This window comes from Cryptomeria japonica, chromosome 1 (genome assembly GCF_030272615.1).
Source record: "Cryptomeria japonica chromosome 1, Sugi_1.0, whole genome shotgun sequence".
Classification (NCBI taxonomy): Eukaryota; Viridiplantae; Streptophyta; class Pinopsida; order Cupressales; family Cupressaceae; genus Cryptomeria; species Cryptomeria japonica.
This window is the reverse complement of record NC_081405.1, coordinates 527,770,994-527,778,081: the sequence shown is the minus strand read 5'-3', so window position 1 is coordinate 527,778,081 and position 7,088 is coordinate 527,770,994.

Sequence of the window (7,088 nt, the reverse complement as noted above, 5' to 3'; positions counted from 1 at the left end):
TTTACCTTTGTCTTGTCAATAGATTTGAGTTCTTAAATGGCTGTAACTCTGATAGCATAGACCGGTAGAAGGGTTATCAATACCTTGCTAACCATAGTGGCATCCTCCACTGTACCTCCAACAATTTCGATTTCTCCAACTATCTCCTTGATTCTCTGACCATACTATTGAATGTTTTCGCCTTCAACCATTGTCATGTCATCAAATTTTCCTCTGAGACTCTCTTCCTTGGCTATCTTCACATGCTCATCACCATCATAGATTTCTTCTAGTTTCATCCAAACTTCATATGCAATCTCTAGTCCATGAACATCAACATATTATGAATCGGACAAGGTACTAATGATGGCCTCCAATGCTTGATTGTTCTCCTGTTGCTCCTTCTTCTGATCATCTGTCAGAGTTCCACTAGGAAAGTTATACTTAGTAACAACCTGATCCCAATACTATCTTCCTAATCTCTTGATGTAAATCTTCATCCTATCACTCTAGATTTTGTAGTTATCTCTATTAAACTTTGGACTTTCTCTCTTCATCATTTTCTCCTAGATCTTTTCCTCAAACTGTTAGGCTTATACTCAAGAGGACCTGGAATGCTTTGATACCAATAGATAATATGACGAAACTATAAAGATTTGGTCAACTACTGAGAGGGGGGGGGGGGTGAATCAGTAGATAAAAAATTAACTGGGCTTTCACCAACTTATTTCCAACTCAAAAACAACTCACAAATTTTACCAAATTAGACACTTTAACGAATCTATAGCAGCACTACTAAACCTTACTAGTTGACCAAATACTTCAGTAATACAATGCAACAAATCTCAACATTAGATATCCTTTGACCAAAACCTTAAACCACTTCACTAATACCAATAATAACATACTTTAGATCATTTTCAATCATGTAAATATATCAATGCAGATTTACGAATCATTCATATCAATCATACTAGAAACACATCCACAAAATCATTCAACACTTGACACATTGATTTTTCATGTGGAAATAGGAAAAACCATGGTGGGGATGAATACCCACAAGTATTTTGAACTCTTATGAAGTTTTCCCTGTTAGGAGCCAAGCCCAGTTAGAAGATTATACAATAATGTCCTGTTAGGAATAGATCCAATTAAGGACCACCCGGTTAAGGGATTGACTATAAATACCCTATCAAAGGTAATACCCCGTTAAAGGTAAACTCGATGGAGGATTTCAAATCCAAGCTAATGGATCATCTGGTTAGAGAATTTTAACAACAATCCTGTTAAAGCTTACCCAGTTAAAGGATTTTACTATTGTAATGGCTAGAGAACAATAGTTTCTTGACTCATCTGGAAATAGCACTTCTTTGTTGAATCAGATCCTTTACTTCTACTATCTACCTTCACATCATTATGCAGATAGACCTCTTGGTTTGACAATAATCACTTACACACTTAAGCAAATTTTCCAACACTTCATTGAATCAAGTCATCGACCTTATAAGCAAATACATTAGGTCAGTAACACAACACAAACCCTACAAATCTCATAGAGATTACAAACATATTGGTTCAATCTTGACCGTTAGATTATATATTGCAATCAATTTTACATTCTTCTAGGCATCTACAATCGCTCAGGGATCATCATACTTTGAATCTTGTAACACATCACACGTTTTTCACTTCATACTATGCATTTGATCATTCCCAAGATAAATAGTTATCTTTACGTGGCATCTTCATCACCAATCATCATTTGGTATGATTACGTGGCATCTTCATCACCGATCATCATTCGGTCATAGATCATCACAACCGATCTCCAAGCTTCATCGGTTAGGATTCTGCTTCTCAACTGGTTAGGGTTACTGGTTGATCATCACTGCATCATTACCAGTTTCTTTACTACTTCATTACCAGTTGCTATACTTCTTTATTTCCGGTTTCTATTGACATCAATGACAACACTATACTTCTTCAATGTAGTCTTCATGCAATGCCATCACTATTATGGGAACCAAGGAAGGTTTATATAGGTGTGTTGGAATATTATATGTTTGTGTAAGAATCAGGGCTAAGGAAAAGATACACCTATGTTGTAAGTCTTATGAGGATTCAGATACTTGTGATATTGGTTCAAATATTAATATAGTGATATATTGAAACTGTAAGATATATATAGAGAGAACTTTTGGGTAGATAAAACTTTATATTAAACCTATTAGGTGAATTTTGATTGGTAGTGTCTTCTTGTGAGTTTGTGTGAACTATTGTTATTTACAAGTTGAGTAATAAGGTTATCCCTAGGTTGATAAAATAAAACCTAGGACATTCAAATTGGTGTGAATAATAATCAAGGAATCTGGATCAAACCTTGATATTTTTAAGAGAAAATGGTATAGTGCCTATTACTAAATTATGGACTTATTTATGATATTCTATTCATTGCTAAGTGTTAGTGATGGAAAGGAAATACTAATGAAATTTTGATTATGGGAAATTTGAGCATAGGCATCCTTGAGAGAAACCTTGTAAGGAGAACTATGTGTGACTTTGACCTGTTTCAAAGTGGGAACATAGGTATTCCTTGCGTGAAGGATTCCCTTGTGACCTCAAGTAGGGGGGGGTGAATCAGTAGTTAAACATTTCTGCAATACTTCAAAAACTTGTACTGGTAACAAGTCAAACAGTCCATTAAACTGATTTATTTAACCATTCACTTAAGTGTTCATCAACATGCAAATAAAGTAATGACATAAAATCCACAAATCAATAATGTATCACCACATGAACACAAAGATTTTTCACATGGAAGCCCAAATGGGAAAAACCACGGTGGGAATTAGCACCCACAAAATATTTTCACTCTTTTAGAATGCACCTGGTTAAAGGCCTAGCCCGATTAGGAGCTTTAAAATATGCCCAGTTAAGAGAAGACCCTATTAGGAGTCACTCGGTGAAGGGATTTTGCCTTAGCCTTGTTAGGAGTAACCTTGCTAGAGGATTTAGAACTCAAGTTAATGAGCCACTCGGTGAAGGAATTTACAAATAAGACCTGTTAGGATCTACCCGGTTAAGGGATTTCAATATTGTTGTAACTGTTAGGGAACAACAGGGAAAAATTATCTGATCACAACACTTCCTTGCTTGCTAGTACAGATCCTTTTCAACTCAATCTCTGCTTCACACATGCAGACTCTTCAATCTGGTTCGACACACTCTTCTTCTCAAATCACCAACACAAAATCTCTTCTCCAACTCGACCTAAATACACTTTTCAACTAGGTCGCTTACATAACCCTAACTAAAATCAAAATATAATGAATTTATAATAATAGTGACAAAACAATTTGCTAAAATACATTGCAGATCATTAGAACAAATTTCAAGACAATTTCCACTATTGAATGATCACCGCACATCGATTTGATAAGCAATCAAACCCTTGTCACATTCTGCTAAGCACTTTGTTGTTTCCCAAGAAATTTGATCCTTGTACGTGCTCAAACATCATCTTATCAATACACACAGTTTCTGACATGTCATCACTAAGTTATGAACATGATAAGATCTGCCGCCAAACCATAAATCATTACCAGTTAAAGATCTGTTACTGGTATACATTCATCCTCATAGAGTTTATGACAATTAATCATAACTCACTTAATATTCTCAATTTGTTGATGCAGTGTGGAACATAGATGCATGATCCTGTCTTCAACACTCTTGTAAAACCACAACACCTAACTCCTCACCAATTATCCATACCAGTATCTTGATCATCACTTTGTTCCTGCTTACCAGTTTACAACAACTTAGCAGTTTTGTTGTCTAACTCATTCCTCTACCGTTTAGGTTTTACTAGTAGGCCTAGATGACTTATATGACTCAACAAACATGGTTTCCATCAATGACAACACAAATAAAGTCATCAAACAACTTACAACTATATCATCATCATCTAGCCAACAAACTCCATCAACTTTATAAACTTTATTGGTTATGCCAACAATCACTTTACCAGTCATCTTATTATCTCATCATCATCTCCATATGCCAATAATCTCTCCATAATTATCTTCATCAGATATGCCAATAATATCCCCCTTTGGCATTGATGGAAACACCAAAATAGCGATACCAAAAACTCATAATGCAAAACTGAACGCTCACCATACATAACTATTAGAGTTCCAGTTATGAATGTTGTACTTGATCTTCACTACTCTTTTTCTTTACTTCTCCCCGTTTACTTTTCTTCTCCCCATTTGACAACAATGACAAAGGTGCAAAGTGTCAAATTCATCTTTTGCTACTAATGTTTCCTCATCTCAGCTGCTCCCCCTAAGGAGTAGCCCACTTCTCATCAATCCATAGTGAAATATCTTCAATTAGTCCACTGGATTGATGCTTCAACATAATCTTAGTTGACCTTCAGTAGGGGTATAACCCCTAACTTGCCTCTGATATATTCAAAGGTCTCCTTAGGTAATGGATTAGTGAATATGTCTGCTAACTGCTCCTTACTTGACACATGCTCCATCCTGACTGTCTTTTCATGCACTCTCTCTCTTAATAAATGATACTTTAGTTCAATATACTTTGTTCTATCATGCAATGTCAGGTTCTTTGAAATACTTATTGCACTTATATTATCACAATATATGATCACCAATTCTATCATAGTCTCCTTGAATCCTTCCAATACATGTCTCATCCATATTGCTCGAGTACAGTTCATAGATGCAGCCACATACTCTGCTTTTGATGTAGACTAAGAAATGCAACTTTGTGTCTTACTGGTACAAGATACCAGTCTTCCACCAAGAAAGAATGTGCCACCATTTGTGCTCTTCTAGTCATCTACGTTACTTGCCCAATCAGCATCTGTGAACACCTTCAAAGAGAATTTGCCTTTGTATGGATATCATAATCCATGATCAAAAGTTCCTCTAAGATATTTGAAAATTATCTTCACTACCACCATGTGAGTCTCTTTAGGACTTTTCTGAAATCTTGCCACAATACCAACTACATGAGAAATATCTGGTTTTCTATGAACAACATAGTGTAGTTTCCCAATCATAGACCTCTACTCAAATTCATCCACTGGATCTGAATCATCTTCCACTGATAATCTGCTGTAGCGTCGTAAATTGTACGCACTTGCTAGGGTGGTACAATTTCACACCTAGTTTAGCACCCGCCTTGGTGCATTTTACATTTTGCATTGCATTTCTCCTTTAGCACTTAATTAATCAAATTAATTAGGTCTAAGGTCCTATTTCATCGTCCTTTACATCATAAAGTTGGGCCCTTTCGTTAAAGTGTGCCCTTTTCATTTTATTCTTCCAATACATCATTCAATCAAAAACCCTAATTAAGTCCTATTTTGAACTTGGGGGCTTGGTTTCGGGGGTCAAAATATCTCGAAATCACCTGTAACTTCAAGATTCTCTCTAAAATCATCATATCCGACGGCCCTGAAAATTTGGTGAAAAGTTGTCAGGACCGTGGCGCCCGGAGTGCACATGGTCCCGGACATTTTTCTCAAAATTTTAGGAGCACAATCCAATCATAAAATAAAGCTTAGCCACAAGAAATTGGCGGGAAATTCAATCTCTAGGTCGGCCAAAAGATGAAATTACGACCTAGGGTTTCGTACATAAGAGCTCTCTTTCTTCATTTGAAAGGATCAGATTTTTGTTTCAGGAACCTCATATGCAGCGAAAGAGCAGATCTTTGAAGACTTCAACAACATTCAACATCCCTCTATCAAGCATTTATCAATTTCATTCATCCATTTAGGGCTTGGAAGACATTGAAGAACAATAGGAGATTACCGACTGAAGATTGGCTTGTACTTCTCCCTTGGGGGTTGGGTATGATTTCATGTTGTTTTCATGTCTTTGCATAAGCTTCAATATATCCTTTATTCATGCTTTAGATCACTTTGCATCTTGATTTAGAGCATTTACATCGTCATTTACAAGCAATTAGGGTTTACTTTCTAGGTTGCTCTAGTTTGCTTGCTTGCATTTTAGGATCTTGCACACACACAAGATCTGCACACACAATACATTTTACAATACAACTTGGCTATTCGTGGAGGTGGAAATCACCGAAGCGGGGGTTTGACTAAGGCAAAACCCTATATAGCCACCCACCATACCCTTTTCAGATATAAGTGCAGGTTTCGGGACTCGGACGACGCTGCAGGTTACAGATCCGGGAAAAGGAGGTCGAGACAAACTCCACACCAAATTGCAGAGCAAAAGACCTGGATAGGGGCATGGGGCACCCTGGTCCTACCAGGACAGGGGCACTGGGCACCCTAGTCCCTAGGACAGAGGTGCTGGGTGCCCTGGTCCTCCTGATAGACAACATTTCCGACAGTTTCTAGAGTGCAAGACAACAGTTTCAGGTGTAGTTTCCGGTACAGTATCAGGACAGTGGCGCCCGCGCCCCCGTCCTGAACATTTTCAATCAGATTTTGACTCCGGGTACGCATCTGCATTCTTTTTTTATCCTTGTGTTTACAGCTGTTCATTGCTTAATCTCAATTCTGTAATCTTGTTATTAGTTTGTACATGCATTTTGGGGTTAGGATTTGAACTTGTATCATTTTGTCTTTCAATTACAACAAAGGAATAGAAATCCTAATAGGTAGCCCGTGGCTCTCTCTTTCACAAGAAGAAGTAGCCAATTGTGTGATACCTCTAGGCTCTTTCATATTCCGTAATGTGTGTCAAAAGGTAGGATTAGGGCATGTTAACCTAGTCTCGCTTTTTCCCCTACACATCTACAACCTGTAACTATAGGGGTTCCAACTGGTTTACAATATTCCATTCCAAAAAAAATCAATATTTCTTTCACATACTTGGGATAATTGATAAAGATGCCTCGTTTCATTTGTTGGACTTGTAAACCAATGAAAAATTTAATCTCACCTATAAAAGACATTTCAAACTCCTTTTTTATTTCCTTTGCAAAAGATAAACTCATGTCATCATCTCCTCCAGATATGATATCATCTACAAATACTTCTGCAATCAACAATTTGTCTCCTTTTGTCTTCAAGTAAATATTGTTGTCCTCAC